The following is a 27409-nucleotide window of genomic DNA, read 5'->3' as shown; positions in this document are numbered from 1 at the left end:
GCAGTAGGTGTTCCGCTGCTTTTTTACAGTTGTCTAGGATTGAGCTAATGACTTTCAGGACCTCTGTGAGCTTGGTGACAATCTGTGAGCAGATTCTTGTCTCGTTGGAGAATGTGTTACTCTTGAGCAATTCTTTCACCGCATACTCCATTGAATGCATGCAACAGTCAATAGTTTCAATACTAGATGACTTTAACCTCTTCACTGCGGCGGCTATTCCGCGGCAGTGCTAAGGGGGCGGGGCGGAAATGCGGCGGGCGCATGCTGGTGACCGAACCGCTCCGTCACCAGCGTCGGTTGGGCTGTGCTTGTGACGGAGCGGTTCCGTCATGGCCCGCCCCGCTCAATAGAATGCTCAGCGCAGGCGCGGAATTCGCGCCGTGCATGAGCGGCGAGCGGGCCATGACGGAACCGCTCCGTCATCAGCACAGCGCACCCGCAGCTGATGACGGAGCGGTTCCGTCATCAGCATGCAAAGGGTTAAGAATAGGGTTTTTGTTTGATCTTCCAATTTTATACTATGTGCTCACCTGTTGCTGATTTTTTAACCTGAAGGAGTACTGGACTGCGAGCACGTAGGACCCGCTCTTCCTGTTCTTTTTATCACTCCACTCCTCGCGGAACCCGCTCCGCGGGTCCCGCATCGCTCTTGGTATTCTTGGACGGCGCTGCCTGAAGTGCGCTGTGCTGCGAAGTCTAAAGCTTGCTGATAACTATTCTGATTGTGCTCCTGAGGCGGTGGTGAGCGCAGGGCTGCGAGCGAGGGCAGGCGCAGGACTACCTGTCCCAGGAGCGCCTGACCCTCGGCATCTTCATCAGCTGACCCGCTCTCCCTGCTGGCTCCTCCCCCGCCTCAGCGCAGCTAAAAACCAGCTCGTTTGTCTCCCTGTTGGATTGCTCACCTGTTGCTGATTTTTTAACCTGAAGGAGTACTGGACTGCGAGCACGTAGGACCCGCTCTTCCTGTTCTTTTTATCACTCCACTCCTCGCGGAACCCGCTCCGCGGGTCCCGCATCGCTCTTGGTATTCTTGGACGGCGCTGCCTGAAGTGCGCTGTGCTGCGAAGTCTAAAGCTTGCTGATAACTATTCTGATTGTGCTCCTGAGGCGGTGGTGAGCGCAGGGCTGCGAGCGAGGGCAGGCGCAGGACTACCTGTCCCAGGAGCGCCTGACCCTCGGCATCTTCATCAGCTGACCCGCTCTCCCTGCTGGCTCCTCCCCCGCCTCAGCGCAGCTAAAAACCAGCTCGTTTGTCTCCCTGTTGGATTGCTCACCTGTTGCTGATTTTTTAACCTGAAGGAGTACTGGACTGCGAGCACGTAGGACCCGCTCTTCCTGTTCTTTTTATCACTCCACTCCTCGCGGAACCCGCTCCGCGGGTCCCGCATCGCTCTTGGTATTCTTGGACGGCGCTGCCTGAAGTGCGCTGTGCTGCGAAGTCTAAAGCTTGCTGATAACTATTCTGATTGTGCTCCTGAGGCGGTGGTGAGCGCAGGGCTGCGAGCGAGGGCAGGCGCAGGACTACCTGTCCCAGGAGCGCCTGACCCTCGGCATCTTCATCAGCTGACCCGCTCTCCCTGCTGGCTCCTCCCACGCCTCAGCGCAGCTATAAACCTTCCATTTGGTACCGCAACGCGGGAGCGCGCGGGAGCGCGCCGGGAGAAGCCCGGGACAAGGGCGGGACCGTCTGAGGCCGTCAGAGGCTGAAGTAGGCTGGGCTGGGCCCCCGCCCTTTGATTTTTGGTTTACTGTTGTTTGTTATTTTCTCTTACAGGCTAACATTGCACCTTGGGGAGTTTTAACCCTATTTTTATCTTCTGTACATTTTTCTCATGACGGCTAAAAAACTGCGTTCTGGTCGCCTCTTAGTAGGGAAATCTGGGTCTAAAACGAAATCTAACCCTTTACGCAATAAAATCACGTCCTCTATGCAACTGAAAGGCCAGTGTCAGCTTTTCAACCTATGGGATAAAGGGAAAGACAAGTCATTTGAGTTGCAACCTCCGAGCGAGGGTCCTGATTACAATGTTCCAGAAGCCGCTAATATGGTCATTAATGTTTCCTCTTGTCTGAGTTTGGTTCCTAGTCAATCTCTGTTAATTCCTCTTAGCCCCGAAATAGTAAGGGGTTCATGCTTGATTTCAAATGACTTACAACTGGGACAGAACTCTCCTTTTGAGTCTGCGGGTGGTAAGGTTTTGAAATTCGATAGTATTATTCCCTCCCAAGAGTCTCTTAGGGAAGTTCCCAAAGTTATAGTGAACACTAGCCCTTTGTCAGTTAAGCCAGTTAACCTGCCCGTCCTAGAAAGTGACTTTACATTACCTGACATTGATTTAACAGCTCACAAGGATCGGATGATATCCCTGCAGGGGAAATCTAGGGGTATCCCTAATTCAAATGAAGTTATAACTATTTCTAGCACGGGTCCTTTAAGTAGTACACCCTCTAATAAATTGGATTTTTCCCCTGCTCAATTAAATTTTACTTCTTGTTCTGGCCCTATTTTGAACAATTTAGCTGAGGGGTCTCCAAGTATTGATGGGAGGTTAATTTCCAATTCGTTATTTTCTTTGGAATCTATATTAGCTTAAATTCTGAGCCTACTTGAAAAATTCGTTGGAGGTTCTGAGTGTATTTTTGACACGGTAACTCAAATCTTGAAAGTGCTTTTGCAAAGTAAGAACGGTCCAGTGTCTGATTGCCCTCATACGCTTGTTAACCGGATGGAGATCCCCAAAAAGAGTTCTCCAAGTGCTCAAGTAGAATTGGATTCCGCTCGACTTCCTCTCCTCAAGGATGGCCAAAAAGCTATGAATCCAGTAGCATTACCAGCTGATCTTAAGATCTTTAAGGCGGTTTCGGCTGGTGCTAATTGCATAGCTTCTATTAGTGATAAGATAGAGGTAGTCTCCACGTCCCCTGCCAACCATAATATTGAAACTCCCTCTCTTTTCCCTATATTTTCTGTACAGTCAAAAAACGAGGATATTTTTATGGCAAATACTGGAATGGTTGACAAATCGATTCCCCCGAAACATAAAAAGATTGGAATAAAGAAGAGAAAACCTATTCGAAGATTCTCTAAAAAAAGACAGAGAAAACTTCTATTTGATAAAAGTGTGGAACCAATTTTAGAAGATTCCCCTCAGGTGGTGCAGTTGTCTGCCCCTCAGGAAGACATGATAACCTCTCCTAAAGTGGAACTCATGTCTACAGGATTAGGTACCATAAGTTCCACTAATCCTTTTCTCCCCAAGGTCACTTCACCCGTGGTTAATCCTTTCCTATCCTGTCTCAATCCCTCAGCAATGCCTTTTCAAGATGTTCCCAAGGTCACTTCCCCTTCTGGTAATCCTTCTCTTTCCTCTTTTAATCCATCAGCACGGCCTCTCCTAGAGGCACCCCCAATTTTAGTCATTCCTCCCAAGGAAAAAATAATTGTAGATACTTTTTTTCTCGAGTTTTTTCCCTTATTTGATACTGACTTAATTCTAAATAGATCTGCCTTACTTATTTGTTTCAAAGAGATTGAAGGTTTAAAATTAATTCAAACATCTGATTTGGATGTAGTATTCCTTCTTAACTCTTTGTTAGGGAGATCCACAAGGGTGAAATTCCATTCTAAAGTAGTGTTAAATCTTATTCTACAGTGGGCTGCGGAATTACAAATTAGAGGAATAGATGTTATGCCATACTTTGGGGAAAAACGAAATCAATGTGCCTTCTCCAATTTGTCATCCTCCCCCAATATGGGTTTGAAGTTGTCGGATTGGTCTAGCTCTGGATCAGAGGATTTAAAAATATGTGTGTCCAGGAATGAAAGGCAGGTGTCATATAAAAACCCTCCTTTTAAACAAACGCTGAAGGATGATCAGTCCAAATGGAGTTGGTTACCTGGAGTCTTAGCAAGTAAATCTGCTTCCTGCCCCAAACCGAATTCAAATTTTTAACAGAGAGCTAAAGCTCATCTCGTGGAATACAGCAGGTTTTAAAGATTATAAGGAGAAACTAGGTTTTTTGTATTCACACAAGGCGGATATAATCTGTTTACAAGAAACATGGGTGGAAGGTAGAATAGTTCTAGAAAAGGATTATTTCGTCTTGGAAAAGAGTGCAACCTCTTCTAGAAGAGGCCATGCAAAGGGAGGAATAGCATGCTTGTTAACAAATAGAATAAAATGGAATTATTCTCATTATCTCGATCCGGGGAATTTGTTCCAGGCAATAACCTTAAAAGATGTATTTGAGGATTGCCCCAACAGATCGCTGGTAATAATAAACATCTATATTCCCCCAAATCGCTGCTTTAATGACGGTTTGAAAACATTGTTTTCCTTATTAAATGTAACAATGGATGCTGTCCCGTCTCCCTTTGTATTATTGTTTGGGGATTTGAACTGTAATATATCCAATTGTGGGCTAGCTTTATTCAGAAACAAACTTAGGGAAGAATCTCTGAATATACCATCGGCCCAGTTCCCTGTTAAAATTAAAACTAATAAAAGAGGCAAACTTGTCCTAGAAGGCCTACATAAAGTTGACTGTTTAATAGTAAATGGGAGGCTCCCTTCTGACACCCCGGCAGCTTTTACGCATAAATCAAATAAGGGAAAATCCATCATTGATTATGTTATGGCAGATTATGCTTTACTTCCCAAGCTGAAAAATATGAAAGTCATTGAGTCTAATCTTAGTGACCATAATGCGTTGTTGCTTACAGTCTCTGTCAGTCTTCCGAAAGTGGACTCTTGGAGCATGGATAGGGATCTGGTGAATTTCGACTCTAATTCAAGGAAATGTTTCTGGAATTTTCGCTCTTTTGAAAGCCTGGTGTCCCTTTTGAATCAAACTGTCAAGAGTTTATTTCTTTGGGAAGGGAGAGAGCTGTTGGGTTTTACTAACTTTTTAGAACGGGTAACTTCTATAGCGAAGAAGAAACCTGGTGTGGAAAAATCGCTTGCAGTTACTCATCCTCTGCGAGCTATAAATATAGAAATAAATAAAGTAATAAGGGGGCAATATTTATCATTTACCCAAGAAGCCAAGCATAAATTGTCCATTTTAAAAAGAAGGAGAGTTAGGCTTAAGGCCCGTTTAAAACGCAATAAGGAAGACTCTCTTTGGATACAACTGAGGGAAGCTTCTTATAACGGCCAAGCTAAAACTTTCTGGTCTTTAATTGGCAAGGGTTGTGGGACCAGAGCCAGTGCCACTCCGATTGCCATTGAGGAACAGATTTGGGTTCAATATATTGAGAAATTGTATGGTAACAATAATTCACAAATATATATGGTGGAATCTAATGATGTTACACGCGTATTTGATTGTCCCTCGGAAAAGGAAATTGAATTTGCTATTATGAACATGCGTTCCTCTGGTGCGATGGGGCCAGATAAAGTTCCCATCTCAGTATTAAAACAACAGAGTGAACTCTGGAGCAAGATCCTTTTTCCAGTGTTTAAATTTTGTTTCTCCAGTGGAACAGTCCCCCCCTCCTGGAAAGGAAGTATCATTGTTCCCTTATATAAAAAAGGGGCAAGAGATCTTCCTCAAAATTATCGTCAAATCGCTTTGCTTGACGCCATTGGTAAGGTTTTCGCAAAATGTATTCTTATTTTAATGAACCAATGGGTAATTGAATTTAAAATCTTACCTATTGAACAAACAAGTTTCAGACAAAATCACGGAACTCTAGATAACCTGACGGCACTACAAGTTATCACAGAAAAATATGTTAAAGTCCGTGGTGGGCAGGTTTATGGTGCTTTTATTGATTTCTCCACCGCATTCGATAAAGTGGATAGAATATTGCTGTGGAGAAAGCTATTTGATTTAGGTATGCCCCCCTTTCTTATTAAATTAATTCGTGCACTCTATTCAGATACCTGGTGCAGAGTTCTACTGGGAGGTGAACGTGACCTATCTAAAATAATTTTTACCTCTAATGGGTTAAAGCAAGGTTGCCTTTTGGCTCCTTTGCTGTTTTCCCTTTATACAGTTGATTTACCTGTTTCCCTTTCAGCTTGCGCTGGTATTGCACCGTCCTTGGGTGGAGTTCCAATTGCATGCCTTATGTATGCAGATGACATCCTGATTTTGGATCTTACCCCGAAGGGCTTAAATAATCGCTTGCAAGCGCTGTCTGAATACGCTGAAAACCATTACCTATTGATAAATACGGCAAAAAGCAAAGTGATGTGTTTCTCCGGCAGGAAGAAACCTAAATTCCTTAACTTTCCTTGGGTTGTGGGGGAGCAAAAACTGGAAACTGTGAAATCATACACCTTCCTTGGTAAAATTGTCACAAACAACCTAAGTGACAAAGCTCATATAGACAATAACTCCCGAAAGGCTATTTCCCAGGGAAAGAGTTTAGTAGCCTTGTATAAAGCTACAGGTAGAAGGCATTTTTCTATTCTTTTAGAAGTATTTAGAGCGAAAGTCCCTGCCTCCCTGTTATACGGTTTAGAGTTAATAAATCTAAATAAATGGAGTTTTTTAAACTCCGTGGAAGGGAAAATTTTGCGTAGCTTATTATCTGTCAGTACAGCAAATTCAACTGCTTCCCTGAGACAGGAACTTGGTATACGCAGTAGCTGGGCTCAAGGCTTGGCCGGCTCCATACGTTGGGTAGTAGGCATAGCAAAAAGTGAGTCTAATACCTTGAGATATCTTATAAAAAATGAATTGCTGGGAAATCTCAATGAACATTCCTTGATTGTAAAAAACTTCAGATTTGCTGTGGCACAATTGAAATTGGATGAAGAAACCTTATTTTCTTTATCCTCTTACCAATTAAAAAATATTTTGAAATCTTCCACATGGGAACTGGGGTTTTGTCAGGATAGAGATTCCCGGCTGTTAAAAAAAGGTTGTACTCCTGTTATTGAGTCATGTATCTTGCGGAAAGCTCAGCCTTATATGTACTGGAACATCTCTCATGGCGCTCGTCGCTTAGTGTACTTAATAAGACAAAATCTGCTTCCGCTGAAAGTTCTTTATGCCAGATGGTATGGTCATTCACCACTCTGTGATCTTTGTCAGATGCATGACCAGGACTTAAATCATGTTATTTTTGTTTGTCCAGCCCTGATGCCTTCCAGGCGTAGATGGTTACGTCCAATTTGCCTACAACTTAATATTCTTTCAGCCTTGTCATTTCAGGCGGCCTTGATTAACCCTCCTAATGAAATGTTCTGTTTCAAATTATATGGCTTCTTTAAATGCTTTTTGGACTTGTATTAATACGTCAATTTTTATTTTATTCTTTGTGTTAAAAGGATATTTTATGCATTTTGCTTTGTATGTATACTTTGGTTTTTATGTGGACCTCGTAAAGAGTTCCTTTATCATAATAAATAAAAACTTGAAACTTGAAAACTATGTGCTTCTATATTGCTCACCATGAGATCCAAGGTGCTGCACATAGTATGCATGATGACGAGAATAGGTTGCTCTTGGGCGGTTGTAGAGGGAAATAACGTGTGGCCTTAATGTTGCCAAGTACTTGGGTGACTGGTAACTCAGAAGCCATGATTTCATGGCACTGTTTGGACAGGCGCTGCGGGGGGCGGGGGGTGCAGCTCCAGTTCAGTTGAAGAGCCAGGTCTTGAGGTTCTTCCTGAAGGTGTAGAGAGTGTGTGCGCTGTGTTGAGGCTTTTTGATTTTCTTTTATGGCTTTACTATTTCATTAATGCTACTTGGTACCTCTTTGCATTTCTTTGTATTTCCAGTACTTCTGGTGCTTTTAGGATGCACATACCATTGAAAAATCCTTTATTACTGCTGTGATTGATTCGAATGTTGTGGCCTTGTCCCTCTTAGCATAAGTACTTTTCACTGGTCCCCTCTAGTGGAAGGTGCATAGGTGTATTCAGAGTTGTTCAGTAGAAGCTGACAAGCAAAAAAAAACTACCTATAGTTAACTGAAGTGTGCATGTCATTTGATAGCCTTCTCTTATTATTATTCCTGGCCACTTGTAGCAGGGCTGGATTGGCCGTACCAGGAGGCTATAAGGGTGGGGCCTGTTTTTTTTTACAGTGGGGGTTGGTTTTGTGGAGCTCCGCAAGTAGCAGAGTGCATTAGAAAAATACTGTTTGCGGTAATTTTCAGCACCGGGCCTTTGTCTGCACTGTGAAATTATTGCGAACCATACCATGCATGTCGTAAGCGGGCACTGATACCTTTCTGCCGCTCGAGTAGATTTTCTACTCAAGAAGTAGCTTTCTCAAAGCGATCGGATGGTTCCTCAATGTGAGCAGTCGCTAGTATACGCTGCAACTCGCATTTAGAAACTTCCCTCGCTCACGCTCACCAACTTGACATTGATGAGTGTGCATGAGGGAAGATCTCGCTTGGAGGTGGATTTTCCTCACTTGCCAACTTGATGTTGACGAGTACGAGAGAAGAAAAAACTCTACGAGCTCCGTGGAGTGCAGAAAACTCGGCAAACTCCGCAAGTGGAGAAGAGTTCACCGCCCAGGGATAATAATAGGCTTAGTAGAAGTGACATAAAATACCTTGGAGGCATGATAGCTTCACAGGAAGTAACATCACCCAAGCTTTCATCACAATGACGACCTATTGTGTGCTTATTTTAAACTATCTTTTTGAAAAACTAAATTGAACAACATCCTATTAAGCTGTGATGAGAAACGAGTGCAAAATACCCAAATACAAAGTAGCACAACAGACAGTCAAAGATATATACAGGAATTTACATGATCAGTAGGACAGTTACATCTCGGAATCTGCATAGTAATAAAGATGGAGGCATGCAGCCACTTAACAGTAGCAATGACACCCTTGAATTTAAATAAAATATGATGTATGAATATTAACTATATTCATTATTAATTGCATTATGTGCTTTCACGCAGATGCACGTTAAAAATGCGTTAGCTTTAAAATACAATGCAACCTTCAGTTTAAGGTAGCATTAAAGTTATAACTGAAAATACAAATGTGCCAGGACGTGCCTTAGGTGTGCAGTAAGGACAGTTTCCTGGCTTAATGACTTGTGCATATTATTGCACAATCAGGAAGATTATAACAGCCCTCCAGAAACCATGCCCAACACAGCATACAGCATACAGCATTCATCTGTGTTTCCCTTGTACAGACTCCCACAAACCATCTCCCATTATCCGTGGGCCGCTAACATTCTGAGATTCCCACAATGGAGTGTGTGGAAACTGCTGCAGGCTCTCCGAATTATGTAGGCGAAGAAGAATGTATGTTTTTAAACGAAGATACTGTGAGAACTCACCTGGCTTTTTCACAATTTTGACGGAATATCCAGTATCCTGCTTACTAAGCAGCAGATTTTAGGGAGTCGGCTTTTCGCAAAAGAACGCTACACGAAATGTGTTCAAACAAGCCAGGAAATTAATGTTAAACATTTGGCACCACAATATTAACCCCGTGAGTGCAACTCACACCCTCAGTTCTGAACACTTCAAGAGATGTTTTTGCTTTGGGCATCTTCAAAACACAGCACGCGTTCCTATACGTGTGCCCCTTTTTTTCCCAAAAATGTGAAAATCATGGGCTTTGGGGAGAGGAGGAAAGCTTCCTCGTTCCCTCTTTCCCAGGCAGTTAGTGAAGTGGGAGGCACGGTGAACAAATAATTGATGACACAATTCCTGTGCGATGGTCGCCTAAATCATTGCAGATTAAAAGGCCAGAATGCAAGCCTAGTATTTCTAGGAACTTAGGTAAACGTGTAAGTCAGATGGTGCCCTTACTGAAAGCTCAGTGTTGGTGAATGATGAATGGTGAAGAAAATAATAAGTGCCCCATAAAAAAGATACAATGTACATTGGTCTCACAGGCCAATCGTTTTCCACTGCCATGTCGACCTGGCAAGTGCACCCACTTGCCAGGCCTAAACCTTTCCTTTTCTTACATGTATGACACCCCTCAGTTAGGCCCTAGTTACCCGCGTGGGCAGGGTCAGTGTTTGTGAAAGATAGGTCATGCACTAGTGTGTGTGACCTGTCCTGATAGTGAAATACTGTGTAATTCGGTTTTCACTATTGAAAGGCTATCTGTCCCATAGGCTAACGTGAGAGTTAATTTGTAGCTTCTTACAATTATAACTTTCTATTGGGACAAGATAGAGAAATGGAGCTTAGGCTCTCTGAACTCAGAATTCAATAACACATCTTTTTAGGGAGATGGCTTTTGCATTGTGTTTTTGAAAATGCCACTTTTAGAAAGTAGTGGCAAAAACTAAGACAATGGTCAAGTCCAGTTTCCGTTTGGTACTACAGTGTTCTCAGCTCATTGACTCCAGACACATCTTCAAGTGACCAGGTTTAAAGCTCATGTTTACAGCTAACTCTGGTGATTCTCCTCATGTAGACACAGGTGGAGATTAATATATAATTGAGTGGGTTCACCGCGTATTGACACTCTGCTTCATTTACAGTCTGGCTTGGATTACCTTCTGCTGTGCTTTTCTGCAGGCTTGAGGTAAAGAACGTATCATGTACTGGCAATCGGCGCCACGGCATGGGAACAGTTCACGCTTTAGTGTAAGCTGCATGTCACTGTTTGACATGTCCAGACGGACAGAGGTCGAGTTTTTACTTATTACGCAATGTAGGACAAAGATTTCTCACAATATACAAGACGGGGCACAAGCCTGTACCTAGCTTAATGTACATAAAACATAAAAGAAAAAACAAACAAAGGGCTTTTAGGCAAAAGCTTAGCGTTCTGTTATACTGTTGCTTGCACAGTTTAGAATGTAAAACAGAACAATACTGGCACCTTTACACTTTCAAGAGGCAAATATGTTTTTCAATTGTATAAGGTGCACACATTTGTCGACGGCGTTTCGATCCATTTAACATAATTCAAGGATCATCATCAGGACATGTGATAAATGCCTAACAGTTATAAGCCTCAATTGCCGTGGGCAGGCCAGTTGGGCCCAAGGCTACGGTACCAGCTTTGGTTGCAGCAGCGGGTTCCGGTTAAACCAGGTGAACCAATTGAAGAATTGAAAATACTCAACCTCTGTCCGGCTGGACATGTCAAACCAATATAGAAATGATTTCTTCTATATTTATTTGATTCTATTTGGACGCTTGCATGTCACTGGTTGAGCACTCAGCTTTTCGACAGGGGCAGTCCCACACTTTCACAAATCTATATGCTTTTCACTTTTACCTATCAGCTGTTGAGACATTTTGATCTGTTGCGTGTCAGTCAAAAACGTGTTGATTCCTTCGAACACGATCTCTCATTTTTCTTTTCCTTTGTGGGCGAACCACAAAGTCACACTCAGTTTCGAGCTAGAGTTCAAGCACATCTTTTCAAGTCTTGTATATGTATTTTTTCACTGTGTACTTCACGGATATGAATATCATTATACGATTGGGAAGGCATTTATGATATTGCATTGATTTATTTGTAGATACCCCTGATGAAGGGCAGCAGTTCATGCCTGAAATGCATTGGGATTTGATCTTAACTCGTGGGACTCATGTGTTTGCTTTTCTATGCATTAGAATGAAGCTCCCCTCAGGACATATACAAGCAAGCCTACAATAAAAATATTCTTCTGAACTACTATTAGTGTTCCCACAGAGTACTTTGATGGACTTTTTCTATATGTGAATGTATTGATTATTATTATCTCATTTGTGATATCTGATCACTTGTGTATGTTACATTGATGAATACTCTTTTGAGTGCTTACTGGTAGTGCACCTGTAGCCTATGACCATTGTCTTATTTTTTTTACTATTTAGATAGGGGTGGGCTGAACCTCCCCTCTGGGTGCACACTGCATGGAATACTGTTGCTATAAACAAGTTTGTTGTTTCATTTGTTCTACTCGGAGTGCAAACCAGCTATTTACTTTATCTTACTTTTGGAAAGTAGGCATTTTCTTATTTAACCATTCTGTGTGTCTCTGCTGGTTTGTGTTTTGACTGTCTGGTTTTGGAGTGACAGGGTCTAGGGATGTGAATTCACTGTAGACAGCCAACAGGGGGGAGGGGGTGTGTCCTGCCTTTTCTGGCTGACTCAGAGTGGAGCTGAATAGACCTTGCTGCATTTAGAGTAGTGGTAGGAGGGTCACGTACACCTGAATAGGCAGTGTCTATTGCACAATGCTGTCTCCACCTCCTGTAGTGATGCTGCACCAGAGAGGATGGACCTGGTTTGCACTGGGCTCAGAGACCCTTGCCACAAAGAGAACAAAGACATAATGGCATATAAGTATTGGACCCTAAACCTCAGAGAATTGGATCACTTCTGGACTCAAGAGAAAGCTTTTGCCAGGGAGAAGAGCTGGAGAGCTGTAAGGAGTTGTACTTCCCTTTTGCTGTTGGTCTGCAGTTGCTGCTTCTGCCAAGGAAGAGGACAAATACTGAAACTTTGCTGTGAACTTGCTAGAAGAAGAATCTCCAAGGGTGTGTGTGTGCTGGCTTCCTGTTGTGAAGTCTCAGGGACTCAAGACTTCACCACCAGTTCCCCGGAACTCCACTGCTGGGAGTTCTGACCTGCCAAGAGGTGCCTGTTCCAGTTTTGGGTTTCTGGAGAATGTTCCTGCTCTTGTCGGCTGGAAGAAACAAAAAGAAAACACAAAAAATAACTAAGACACAGTCAGAGCTGCTGCCAATGACACCGCCTCCTGTACCGAGGTCAGAGGCACCGCTCGTGAAGTGTATGATGCACCAGCTGCCTGCACCACAGCTTCGTTGCCCTTCAACTCCCTTTGGCATCCCTTGACACCTGTAGTTATCGGCCTTCTTGATGTCAGCACTCGCACCGACGCTGTCCCCACCAGTGCCAGCATCCTGTTATCGTGGAGTCGATAACCAACGAGGGTGACTTTACAAACTCTGCGACTTTGCATCGCCTCACCAGAACCAACGCTTTACTGCTGACACCGCTGCCTTTGCCTGTCCTGGAATCGACACGTTGCCTTCTCGTGGACCCGACTTCTCACCTCCCCCGTGGCAACCAGGGAACCGCCCTCGACCTCGGCGCCTCACCTCCAAGATGCAGTGCATCGTCCATAGACTTCGTTCTCCAAGGTACTGTTGGTTCGGGGTCCATTTGACTCCATGCTATATGCCGCACACCTCATGGTTGTCGCTGTACTTTGGATTTATGCCTGTCACTAGGTTGTAATAGCCCCAGGTGGAGTTATTTGTTTCTACAAGTTCTATTTCTGCAAGTAACTGTTTTTAAGTGATATTTTAATATATGTATGTTGGATTTTTGTTGTTGTGGTCTTGTTTGGTTTAAATAAAGATATTTTATTTTTCTAAACCTGTGTGGTGTCCATTTGTGGAGTTTTCACTGTGTTACTGTGTGTTTTGATTACGAATACTTTACACATTGCCTTTGGGATAAGCCTGTCTGCACGTGCTAAGCTACCAAGGGGGTGAGCAGGGGTTATCTAAATTGCGTATCCCCCTTACCTGGAATAGAAGCAGGGGTCCCTACTTGGACAAAGGTACATTCCTCTGCCAATTAGAGACCCCCATTCCTAACTGGCATGTTCTCCAAAATTAATGCATGACAGACAACAAAGTGTCAATGTTTTGACGTGCAACAAGACTCAAAGCGGGTCTTCCAAAGGGCAAAAAGAGCAGGTAGCAACCTATAGTAACAGTCAACATTGAAATATCTCAAGAAAATATACTAGGCAATATGCAAACTCCATATATGCTTACCAACATATGGCAAAAAAGCTCAACCAAATCCTCCTTGAACAATTCTGAAATCAAAAATGTAATTGCAGGGGAGGAGCTTGGCGGGCATCCGAGATGGCCGCTTGAGCACAGCGCTCTCCGGACCCTCGCCGCTCCCGACATTTTATCCTGGCTGAATCCTGATTTCTTGCAAGAATTTGTGTAGGGGACGTTTGGCTGATTACCCTGGCACTTTTCAGAAATCGATTTGGATCTCGTATTCCTGAGATATGGTGCTCTGAACTTTTGGGCTCCGCCCTTGAGGTGCGCCCGGGACGGGGTGCTGTACTGTAGCCGTCCTGCAATTGAACAACAACGGCAGGAGATCTGGCCTTGTGGGTCCCCCCTTCCTAAGTTTCGGTTTCGATTCCGTTCCGACTTGGGCCACGGATGTGGATGTCGTGTTGCGACTGAGACTTGGAGGCAGATCGGCTGTTGGGCTTTCATGTGACCTATTTGCTGGCTTGGCGACCTCTACCCGAGTTGTGCCCCCTTTTTATGTACTTTTGATCCTGTACTTTGGGTGTCGGGCCCGTCGAACCTGGTGGCTTGTCCTGTGACGCATCTTCAAAATGGCGGGCAGAGGGGACAGAGAGACGCGCAAGACGAAAACACCTCTGCGCGGAGCTCCAGTTCAATCAAATGTCATGGACCGTTATACCCATTCTAAGGGGTCCCCCGGAGCTGCCCTGCCTGGTTCTAGTATAGCGTCCGAACGAATTTTGGAAGAGTCGGCGGAGCCCTCCCTACAGGATATCATGGGCGCCATCTCGGGTGTGAGGGAATCCATCGGCCTACAGTACGAGGCCTTGGCCCACAAACTTGACACCGTGGCTATTGAGGTGAATCTGATTCGTGCTGATCTCGGCAAGACGAATGAGAGGGTACAATCACTGGATATTAAATCCTCTAGCCTTACGAATGACGTCTCGGAGCTCCAAACAGAGATTGGAAATCTCCGTCGGGGGAACGACTTCATGACCCGTCGCCTGGAGGACTTTGAAAATAGGGCGCGTCGCTGCAATGTTCGCCTGGTTGGTGTACCGGAAAACCCTGAACCCCACTCGGTGGATCTCCTGGTTGAGGATCTGGTCTTGAACCATTTGGCCCCTTCTGGTCTCACGAAATTTTTCACGGTGGAACGTGCACATCGTGTTCCAGGGGGCAAAGTCAAGCCGGGAGCCCCGCCGAGACCCATTGTAGCGAAGCTTTTTCATTATAGAGACCGGGACGCTATCCTGCAGGCCTCGCGGGTGAAGGGCCCGGTGGCCTTTGAGAATGCTACGGTGAACTTTTACCCGGACTTTTCCCAACAGGTTCAGAGACAACGTATGGAGTTTCGTGGTGCCAAGAAACGTCTCCGGGATCGGGGCCTACGTTACGCCATGCTCTTTCCCACTAGACTCCGGGTTGAATACAATGAACGTACCCTTTTCTTTGATCGGCCTGATGCTGTTAATGACTGGCTGGACTCATTGCCTGACCGTCCTCCTGAGACAGACTCCGCCGCTCACCCTGGTGGTGCCGAAGGTGGTGTGGAGATCTAACTGTTCGGCTCTTATGTCTTATTTTGAATACACTCTCAGGAGTGTTGGCCGGCGTCCCTCTACATTGTGATCATTCTGTCTTTCGTTTGTTATTTTTGTTCTTGCTGAGGTCGGGGGGTGGATGGAACGGAGACCTTTCCTCCTCCGGGCTCTTTGTGTAGAATAGGGGTTCTTGGGCGACAGGCACACTGCAGGTTGGGGTGGCTCTTTAGCTTTTTGCAGGGGTGCAGGGTGGGGGGTGTTTCTCTTCAGTTTGGGGGAGGGGGGTTGGGAAGTTTTTTCTTTTCTGTGTGTTGTTTTCAAGGCGAGTTGCTCCTGTGTTTGCTGCTGTTTCTGATGTCTAGCTCATGGACGAGGGGTCTTGGCTCGGGCGGTTGGGATGGGGGGTAGAGGGTTGAAATTTCTTTCCTGGAACGTTAATGGCCTGGGAGATCGTATTAAGCGCAGTGTGGTCTTAAAATGTATACGACGTTTGTCACCGGACATTGTTTTCATGCAAGAAACCCATTTGATTGGTAATGTTTGTTATGCAATGAATAGATGGGGCTACCGCCTTGTGGCGCACTCGGGGTTTACCTCCGGATCTAGGGGTGTGGGTATTCTTGTTCGAACCTCCCTCCCCCTGGCTATCGATGAGGTGATTCATGATGACCGTGGGAGATATACTGTCCTGGTGGGTAGATATGAAGGCCGCACCCTATCTCTCTTCAATGTTTATGTTCCCCCGGGTTTGCAGGCCTCTACTTTTACTGACTTGGGCCGTGTTTTGTTAGATCTCCCTGATGGCACTCTCTTTCTTGCCGGTGATTTTAATTCGGTGCTTTCCGGCCTTCACGATCGCCATCCCCCTAGAGATACCCCGCAGGCTCAGCAGTGGTTGGGTGGGTTTTTAGATACCTTTGGCCTTGTGGACTGCTGGCGACTGTTGCATCCTACTCAGCTCCAATACACCTTCCATTCTGGGGCCCATGGCAGTCTGTCCCGGCTGGATTATTTCCTGATGCCCGCAGCCCAATCATCGGCGGTTCGCGAGATTTTACATTTGCCGAGGGGTATTTCTGATCACTCGCCGCTCTGGCTTCGTTTCGAGGTTGGGGTAGAGGCGGCGGGCCGAGTGGCTCCCATTAACCCTTGGTATCTTTCCTCCCCTGAGACTCGTACCCTCTTGCTCAAGTCCATGGATGCATATTTCCTGGAAAATGAGGGGTCGGTCTCTTCGGCTGTGTCCCTGTGGGAAGCTTTTAAAACTGTGATTCGTGGACAGGCCCTTTCCTTGATTGTTGAAGCTAAGAGGGCAGGGAGGAAGGAGGTGGTGGACCTTGAGGGGGAGATCTCTGCTTTGGAGGACGAGTTGGAATCTGGTGTCACGCCTGAGAAACTCCATGCCCTGGGTCTAAAACAGTTTGCATATAAATCTCTGGTCACTGACGCTGCAAAGGTGATGTTTCGTGAGCAGCAGGGCAGATTGTACGATGTGGGTGACAAGGCGGGCAAACTCCTAGCGTGGTTGGACAAGAAAGAAAGAGTTAATCGTGTGGTGCCCGTGATTCAGTCTGCGAGTGGTGAGAATGTGATTGATCCGACCGCCATTGTTGATCGTTTTGCGGAATATTTCCGTGTGGTATATGCTCCCGTGTCTGTGAGGGATGTTGCCGACTCCCGCCTTCTTCTGCGTGATATCACTTTGCCCTGTGTCACCGACTTGGACCGTATTGCTTTGGACTCCCCTTTTACGAATGATGAGATAGCCAATGCAGTTCGATCGCTCCGTTCGGGCAAAGCACTGGGCCCGAACGGTTTGCCTATTGAGTTGTACAAATTACGCCCCGATAAGGTGGCGCCGTATCTCCGCGCCATGTTTCTAGAATCTCGTGAGCGGAACATACTTCCTTATGATCAGCGTCTGGCGACAATCGTCGTCATTCCCAAAGAGGGTAAACCGCGTGACCTCTGTTCCTCGTATAGGCCTATATCCCTATTAAATGTTGAACCTAAGGTGTTGGCTAAACTTTTGGCGACCCGTCTCCTTTCGGTTCTTGGGGAGTTGGTCCATCCGGATCAATCTGGCTTTATCCCGCATCGCAACACTGCTCTGAATTTACGTCGCCTCCACGGCGCGCTGGCGAGGGCGGGGCTTTTGACTGAACCGGCCATTTTGGCGTCCCTGGATGCCTCTATGGCCTTTGATACTGTGGAGTGGCCCTATTTATGGGCGACACTTGAGAAATTTGGATTCGGGTGCGAGTTTATTAGCTGGGTTAGGCTGTTGTACGCGGAACCTCTGGCGCAAGTTGTAGTGAACGGTAGAGTGTCGGCCCCCTTCTCCTTGGGCAGGGGTACCCGTCAGGGTTGCCCCTTGTCCCCTCTGTTGTTCGCGCTCGCTCTTGAACCGTTGGCGGCCTGGCTCCGTTGGGAACCGTCCCTTAAAGGTATTCGTTGGGCCCCGGACTTCGAAGACCGTGTCTCGCTTTATGCGGACGACATCCTCTTGTATCTTACTTCTCCTCGCAAGTCTTTATCTGTTTTATTTGACGTTCTTGCGTCCTTTGGCGCTAACTCAGGCCTTGTCATCAACTGGTCTAAATCCTGTGTATACGTTTTATCTGGTATCTTGCCTCCGTTGCCGAGTAGACTTCCTCTTCAGGTGGTCCGGGATGGTTTCAAATACTTGGGGGTTTTCGTTACCTTGGATCCGTCCCTTCGTTTTGATCGTAATCTCCTTCCCCCGTTGCTTAGGCTCCGTTTGGACGTTGCCCGCTGGCGCAAACTTCCCCTGTCTCCACTGGGTCGGGCGGCCTTGTTTAAGATGATGTCACTACCGCGGTTTCTCTACGCTCTCCAGAATTATTATGATCCTATCCCCAAGACCTATTTTCGGGAGATTGAGAGCCTTCAGAGGCAACTTATTTGGGATGGGCGACCGCGCATTGCTCTCGCGAAACTTTCCATCCCGTGGTACGATGGGGGCATGGCGCTCCCCGATATTAAGAGATACTACTGGGCTTCCCATCTGTCCGCTATTAATCACGCTATGTTCTCTCCGGGTCGTAATCCGGCGTTTGAGATGGATAAACTTCAGCTTCCGGGAGGTGACTTTAATAGAGTGCTCTATTCTCGCTCCGCTGGGCGCCATCTTGTGGGACCTACTTTGACTGCTTTGACAGTGTGGCGTGCTGCGAATGTGAGCCTGGGCTGGGAGGATCGCTTGACGTTGGCGACGCCGCTTTATGCTTCAGAACGTCTGGGCGGTCTTTGGTCTTCCAAGGGTTTTGACCGTTGGGACTTGATTGGGATCTCTAAAGTGGGGGATGTATATTCTAAGGGTTCTGTGCGCCCGTTTCAGGCCCTCCAGGCTGACTACGGCCTGAGTAGTCGGGAATTCTTTCGTTATTTACAGATCAGGCACGCTTTGGTTTCGGTGTTTGCTCCTGGTGAGATTCCGCCTGACTCTTCCCCACTTGAAGACCGTATCCTTGACGAACATCTTCCTGATAGCACTATCTCCCTGATCTATAAAAAGTTGATTAACAATCGGACTGACTTATTGGCCCGACTTCGGGAACAGTGGATGGGAGATGGGATGGAACTTGATGATGAGGATTGGCAATCGGCCCTCTCCTCTCCGAAGGAGGTGGCTATACCGGCTCGACTCCGTCTGGTCCAATTGAAGATCCTTCATCGGGTGTACGTGACGGGACCGCGACTGATGGTGATGGGCTTTTCCTCCGATGGACTGTGTAAGCGTGGATGTGGTTTGCGTGCTACTTTCCTGCATATTCTTTGGGAGTGCCCGATGTTGGCTGCTTATTGGGTGGCCGTGCTTGATCTGATGACTGTGGTGACAGGGATATCCTTGCGACCGGAACCTCGTCGCTGTCTTTTGAATGTTTGGGAGCCCACGGACTATTCGGTGGCACAGACTAGATGGGCCACCCTGGGCTATATGATTGCGAAGCGAGATATTGCGCAACTCTGGGGGGCCTCCAGGCCCCCTGCCCTCTCGCAATGGGAGGATAATATGGATTGGTCCATGTTCCGTGAGAAAACTGTCTATGTGGCCAGGGGTAGACCCAGGGCATGGGTGAAGGTGTGGGGTCAATGGAACGAATACCGTGGCGACATTTGTACTCCTCCCCTTGTGGACACTATCGAGATTACCCTATCTCCTTAGGCTAGCGTTCCCGGAATCTTCATATAGGGACTGAGCTGGTGTCTCCGGCTCTTCCCCCCTTCTTCTTCCTGATCTCTGCCCCCCTCCCCCCCCCCCCACTCCATACTCCTTAGTGCTTAGGATATTACTACTGCACCTCCGCTGCTGTCCCCCCCTTGCGTCCCTTGGGCTGACCTTCAGTGATACACTCTCGCCTTTCTGTATGTTTGTTCTTTCATATATATAAAACCTGTTTTGGTCCTGTATATAATGTGGGGTATTGCATTGTTGATTGACGGTTACCTCTGCGGGCATATGTGATATGTGTCTAATCCTTTTTAGCGGCTGGCCCGTGTGGTTGTAGGCCCATCCTTGTACATTTCTGCTTGCTCAAATAAAGGTTTTTAAAAAAAAAAAAAAAATGTAATTGCAGAATAATTAAATGAGATTATGCTGTTTATGAGGTTATTTTATTTATAATCCCAATGTAGTGATAGAACTGGTACGTAAATGTGGCAGAGATGAGAAAAACTAACATGAGAATCTGTCGATTACTAGCAGACTCTGCTGATTTCCACTGGCAGCAATGAATAAGAGTGATTTGTTGTATTCACTAAAGGAGAATTGTGGTTGCTGTTTGAGAAGGGTTTCACCCACTAGCTCAATTTCTTACATCTAGAATCATACAATCCAAGTGGAATCTGAGATTAATGCAAGGTTTCCTGGTTTTACATTGTGCATGTTAGCTACTACATGGTTATCTCTTCTCTCTCCTATTTCAGACCAAAGGTTAATGCTTTGTGGACTATTTATGAAAAGGTGATGCTGTGTAGTGCAGCAAGTCACCTTGCTGTGCTTCACTGCACGACAGGGAAAGGACAGGCATGTGCTCTATTTAAGGCAATATAGCTCATTCTTGCCTTTTCCTCTGCCCTCCAACACAACCCAAGAATGCTTGCTTTGCATTCAGGATTGTTTTTGTGCAGGAAGGTGCACCTTTCTGCACAAAAATAGGCATATTTCTCTATCTTTATGTGCTGCAAAATACGGTATGCATAGAAAGAGAAAGTAACAAGGAGAAATAAAGATATTTCTACTCATTGCCGCTCTCATGGGAAGGCATATCTTTTTGGCACATTCCCAAGTTGAGCACTTCTGGTAAATCTGGGAATGAGTAAAAAAACATGGGAGTTGTGTGTGAACACCCACCCAATGCTTTTTCAGGGCTGAGTAAGGCAATTAATTGATTTGTGCTGCGTTGCCTTACTCCAGATTTATGAAGCCACTCAGGGCCACGCAAAGTGGCCTTGCATGTCTTCATAAATCTGACTTTATGTTTGCGTCACTCCTGCACCATGTAGCATGGTGCAAAAGCAATGCAAACCAGATAGTAGTTAGGCCCCCTTGTGCTTAATTCTTTGGGGGGCTTAATCAGCGCACTGTGTTAAATATATACAGACTATGATTGTTCCACAAAGATTGGTGGTGATAGTGTTTGGGGAGGGTGAATCTTTAATGCAGAAGCTAAAATGAAAAACAGATCCCCCACACTTGGTCAGAGCATTGAGACCATTTGCTTCATTTTCATCCATTCTTAAATTAATTCATCCATCCACTTCTGACACATTCTTTCTTTGAGTGACGTAGCCATGTTTCCAATCTCCATTCATCCATCCATTGTAATGATTGGGCAAGGTTCAATTAAAAACACTGTGATTGCAATTTTTCAACACTTTACTGGTGGGAGAAACCCTTCTTGTAGAGGCCAGGCTAACTCCCTTCACTCACTACAGGCGTACTAAGGCTAGTCCGACAAAATTTGCCAGACCTGCTTTTGCTTCCCAGTCCAACACTGTACATGGTATGAGACAAGTATAAAGCCAACAAGTATTAGAAGAGGAAGATGGGATGTGGACTGTTAATGCATTGTGATGTAGTGTTCGTTAAAGAGCCTCACCACAATTTGAAAAATGTGTTAACCACTGGGGTCCCTCTGAGACCTCCCCACAATGGCTAACATAGCAGGGTATCCTTATCTTGCCTTATAGCGTTATTTAATTTCAAACATAGGAGAGGGGACTAACTCCTCAAGTTCTATAACTGCTGCCTGCAACATGTTTTGTCAGCCAGATTGCGCGATACTGCGGGAGACTTACTCTGGTGGAAGCAAGTTAGGCCAAAGGAATACTAGCTCTCTGGGCCAATCAGAACACAATTTTTTTTTAAATTGGGTTTTAGGGACTCTCTTGAACCCAACACCATGACACTGCCATCTGTGAGTCCTGCCCTCCCCAGTCCTGGACTTTGGAAGTGGGACTGAGGAGCTCTCACAAGCCCATTTTGGTTCCCATCGGAACAAAATGTGGAGAGCTGCGAAGCTCCACCAAAATATGCCACACATGTTCCCAGAAACGTAGCAAAGCAACTCAAAGCCCCACCAAGCCTCACCACACAGCTTCATCTGAACCGACACTGGACGACACAAAATCTTGCAAAGAAACACTGCACAGGCCATGCACCAAAATTAAAAGTACAGTGTTCAATGGACCCAACTGGGTCCCTCGGGCCCAGCACACACTCCCTCACAGAATCCACCTACATAGCCTTCCCAAACCCATCATCACATTAGGCTACCTGTCCATCAATGATTTGGTCATCAAATAAGTGAGGACTTGTGCACTGAAAAATCACTGCTCCCATCTTGCCAGAACAATGCCAGCTCCTGCTGCACCCAGGGCAGCACATGGGGTCCTGGGGCTCTCCGGGCAGTCCCCAGTGGTATGTGATGTGGGTGGCCTGGGTGGGCACAGGGACACATACATAAGAATCCGGAGGAGGATCCCCAGGGCCAATATTGACTCATGGAGAGGGCATAAAGGTCCCAGGGTATAAGGTACCGGGGGCAGCCATTGGCTCGGAGAGGGGGGGCCATGTGACCCTCTACATATATGGTTTGGCCCCATGGGATGGGATCCACCAGATATTAAAGTTATGGGGAGAGGGATTGCATACCCCTTAACTTTATAAAATAAAAGGACCCTGTAGATGGGGTCCCTAGGACTGTAAAGGCACAAGAAGAGGACCACATCCCCTCCCCTTAAAAAAAAAAGCCCTGGAGAAAATAGGCAAGGTACTCTGGGTAGTTTCCAAGTTTAGGTAGAGAGTAGCTCCAATATAGAGCACCCCACAACACCAGTGACACTCTGAATCTTCTCACATTAAATGTATGGTTTTCTAGCAAAGCTTTTAGGCTTAGAAGTAGCAATGTGCTACTCATGCCAAGCTAGAAAGTGAGTGAGTCTCTTATCATTTTTACAGCAAAATCTTGAAGCATAGGATTAGCTAGTGACATCCACGTCAAGCTGAAAACTGGCAAACACCTTTTACCATTCCAGGCACAGTATTACAGGTTTGTATTGGCAAAATATCATCCAAGCTCACCTGAAATGGATCAAAGCAACCCCTGGCATGTGTTTGACGCTTGTTTTGAGTTGTTCAGAGAGGTATAGCTTTGTCTGACAAATATATATATGAATATATACATATGTATGTGTGTGAATATATATATTTATATATATTTAGTCAAAGTACATATATGTGTGTGTGTGTATATATATATAAATATAAATGTATGTCACTGAAAAAATCAAATTATAGTTAGGTGAATATGTCAGTGACAACATTAATGTTTTGAACAAAAAAAAATCTAAAGAAATTCACCAGTTATAGTTAGCAGAGCTAGCTATAACTTGTACCCCCACTATGCACTGCTTATCTTTTTTAAGCATCTTTTTATTTGGTTTTGTAACATATACAGGAGTGGCAGTAGGTCAATTCAATTCATAGCAATATAGCGAATGGCATCACACAGATTGGGACATAAGCATTACATAGTGCTGAGGGACGCGTAAAGTTTAACATGTAGGTAATTGGTAAAGTACAAAGTGCTGTTCGGTGGGCCAAAGAGGTTTGTCTATGCCCTGCCACAATGCCAATTCCTTGGGGGAGGCAATATAACCAGGTAGGGACACTGGGTGATGTGGTGACAGCGGCAATCGTGATGGGTCCCTGCAATGGGTATGAGTTTTTGCCATGGGTGCTAGCTGATGGGAACAGGGGGTAATAATACAGATGAGAGTGTTCTCATGGAGGTATATTATTGTTGCAAAATAGCTCAGAATAATATGAAGCATCATTAATGCTATCACAGGGAGTTAGAGCTGTATACACCTGTTCGGGAATAACCATACTCCTCTAGATACTGAAGCCCTGTTAAATAACTAACGCCCTACTACAGACTGTCTCCAACCCCTGACAGCTACCCAACATACATTGAGAAAACAAATGGAAATAAGTAGAAAAGTGGGCACTCCTAACACTGCTTACTATATGTAGAGAGTTTACTCTGTACCAGACTGTTTGCAGACAGTGATGAGAAATACACCACAGAGTATTTCAAATTATCTACTAAGAACATTGTACACTCTATCCAAACAGTGACTAGTCACTTAAAATACCCAAAAACTGAAGGTGCAAAAGGTCACACTACCTGCAACCTTCATCATGTGGTGAAAACTTTACATAAAGCTGTTCTTATGAAGCAAAAAAAGCACATGTACATAGGTTAGTACCTGGTGCACACAGCATTCTAAGTTATGTGGAGAATTTCTTACTGACACAATTCTGTCTAATAACTCAAGACTGCTTAGTAAGTTAGTATCTACTATGTAGAATTGTATTCCTGTTGAAAACTGTTTCTGAGAATCAAAAATCTAGTGTGGAACATAATGAACAAAAGTCAACTGTCATCTGCATGCAGAGTTACTCTTGAATACAAAGTTTTACAAAATGTTCAATACCTCTACGCACCTATGGTGCAATAGGAGCACATGGGTTTTCTAAACACTTACACCCATTAGCTGGACGTAGGCTGTAAAAAATTAGGTAGACAAGTAATATGGTACTTACCCGCCACTATGTAAACTATAAAACAAACTAACACACTCATTGGATTTAAGATGTCATAAGTGATGTAATTCTTTTAACACCTTCCATGCTCATGACAAGCTCAGCTCGTCATGAGGCACGCTGGCCGTGTGCTCATGACGAGCTGAGCTTGTCATGACACGCGCGGCACTCACACGCGGGGCTAATTCCCCCGCTGTGCTGAGCGTTCTTAAAAACGGGTGTGGTCATGACGAGCTCAGCTCGTCATGAGCACAGCACCACCGTGCAGCATGACAAGCCGAGCTCCACCGTGACGCTGCGCACGTATACCCCCCCCCCAGCGCCGCGGGGGAATTAGCCCCACGGCGAAGGTGTTAAACGAAAACAGAACTTTTTTTTCAGACCTAACTGTAACGCTACTTTAACCATCGTTTTTTTAATGTAAAGTAATGCTTAAGTACCATATATAAATGCGACCACCCTACAGAGGCTGATTTCAGCTTGGCCCTGCATCATTTATTAGGGGGAGGGGACCATGCCCCCCCTCCTAGGGCCAATTTTATACTGGGGACCCCTGGGACCCAGTGAAATTTGTATGTGGAGGGAACACACAGCCCCCACCCTGACTTATGCCCTAGAGACCCCATCCCATGGGGCATAGCGCAATAAAAAGTGGATGCCCTGGTGCCCACCTAGGGCACCCATCATAGTGTCATTGGTAGTGTGGGAGGAGCCCCAAGGCCCCAGATGCTCTCCGCATACAGCGAGAACAGGCATTGCTCCTGCCTGCAAGGAGCAACTTCGAATGCTGCTACCTGCAGTACGAAGCTATGATTTCATGTGTTTCTTTGCCCACTTCAGTGCGGGCAAGGAAACATATAAAAAGTCTGCTCCCAGCGGGTGGGAGCATTTTTTAAGTTGCCAGGCGCTGAAAGCAGACTTGGGGGCATATGTATGAGAAAGTGGCGGAGTGCGAGTTATCTCCAAAATTGCTAACACCGCGCTGTGTGACTTTAGAAAAGCAGGGATGCGCCTCATTTACAATAATACGGCCTGCATTTCTCCCTGCGCTGGAACTATATTAAGCTGCCTAGTGCCATCATAGTGCAAGGGTGCCTGCGTTGAGGGAATAATTGCGTATATGCAGGAAGGTGTCCCTTTATGCACATAAGACATCCAGAATGGTGATTTGTAATTTCTATGTGTGCTGTATTTTCAAATTGTCATTTGTTAAATGATTGTTTAAGTGCATGTAGGGGCACCTTCCTGCACATAAGCAATCATTCATGGCAATTTGCTGTTTCTATGTGAGCTGCAGCAAATTATAGCAAAAACAAGGAGAAATAAAACATTTCTCCTTGTTTCCCCATGTTAAGACCAGGTTTTAATTTTGACGCTGCCCCCTATTTACACCACCCTTGTAAATAAGGGGCAGCATCAACATCAGTGGGTGTTGCAGTGGAGCACCCACCAAAACACCCGTTGCACGCCTCTTTCACGCAAAGTGTAGCATGAAAGGGGGTTTATTTACAAGGCCGCATTAAGCCACGTTAAGTGGCTTAATACCCTCTTGTAAATAAGGCAAAGGCTTTAGTGCCACAGGAATGTCACTAAAAGTGACGTTCCTGTGACGAGTGCCGTTCCTGTGGCAATAGGGGCTTGTAAATATGCCTCTTAGTGTTTGCTGCTGATTGGCAGGAGATTTCAAAATGCTCCTGCCAAGCACGAGCAAACACCAGTTTACCTGCCCGCACTGCTGTGGGCAGGGAAACTGCCAAGTCCCAGGAGCCAGTTCCCTGGGGCATAGCATTTGAGTCTGCCTCGGAGCATGGTGTCCCCGGGGCCATGAATGGCTGTGGGAGGGGGTAGCATGGTCCTCCTTTCCTTAAAGAAATTGACCACTAGATGGGCTCCCCGAGGCCTTTTCAGGCTTGAGGAGGGGGACCACATGGCCCCCTCCCCATTTTGCTTAAATTTCATCCCCAGGCCTCCCGACAAAGTAATGTTGGCCCAGGCTGTTGGCTTCCCATGGCCATTGGAAGCTAGAGGAAGAGGGACGCATATCCCCTTTGAAAGAATTTGGCCCTGGTGGTGGGCTCCCTGGGGCTTTTGGAGGCTTGGGGAGAGGGGCCATGGAGCCTCCCTCCCCTATATAAAATCAGGCCTGGAGTGAGGTCTCTGGGCCACAAGGCACTTAAATACTACCCATCCACCCTTTTCTTTCAATACTGAGAGAGTCTTGCAGGAATGCTGTATTTTTTGCAGTTCTTTTCTTCTCTTTTGGCCTTGGGGGGTCCCTCTGGGTCCACCAATGGGGCCTAATGGGGTAGGGTATCCCTGTATTCCTACCCTGCACCCACATCGTTTTTATTTTTTTTACAACTTCAGGACAGGGAACTAACAGCCTGATTCATGAAGCTAAATTGCACTCGCAAAGGGCAAGATTCTCAGAATCTTGCCTATTGCGAGTGCAATTTTGGCATTTGGGATTCACAATCCCAAATGCAAAAATCGCTAATGAAGAATTAGCTAATATGCGAGAATTAGCATTTAAGGAATCTCTATTAGAGATTCCTTAAATGCTATTCATGACACTTTCAAAAATTGCGATTTTGCAAATTTGGGCCGCTATTTACCGAGAGGTCAGACCTCTCGGTAAATAGCAAAAACTTAGAAAAATGCTTTTAAAAGCATTTTTCTAAGTTGCATGTTGCACACACACATGTCCTTTGGACATGTGTGTGCGCAACACCTGTTCAAATGTGCATTTTAGGGGTGCTACAGGGTGTCCTTTGGACACCCCTGGCACCCTTAAAATTGCTATCTTATTTGCGAGTAGTAAATTGCTACTCGCAAATAAGGGATACTCCCCATTCATTCCTATGGGCCTTTTGGCCCATAGGAATGAAGGGGGAGTTATTCCTTTTTTTGCGAGTAGCACATTTCTACTCGTAAATAGAGAACATGTAGGAATCGCTATTTATTTAGCAATTCCTACATGAATACCGTTTTGCGTGTCCTCAATAGCGAGTCGCTATGATTC

This window comes from Lissotriton helveticus, chromosome 3_1 (assembly GCF_964261635.1).
Source record: "Lissotriton helveticus chromosome 3_1, aLisHel1.1, whole genome shotgun sequence".
Classification (NCBI taxonomy): domain Eukaryota; kingdom Metazoa; phylum Chordata; class Amphibia; order Caudata; family Salamandridae; genus Lissotriton; species Lissotriton helveticus.
Note: the sequence above shows the minus strand (reverse complement) of the source record.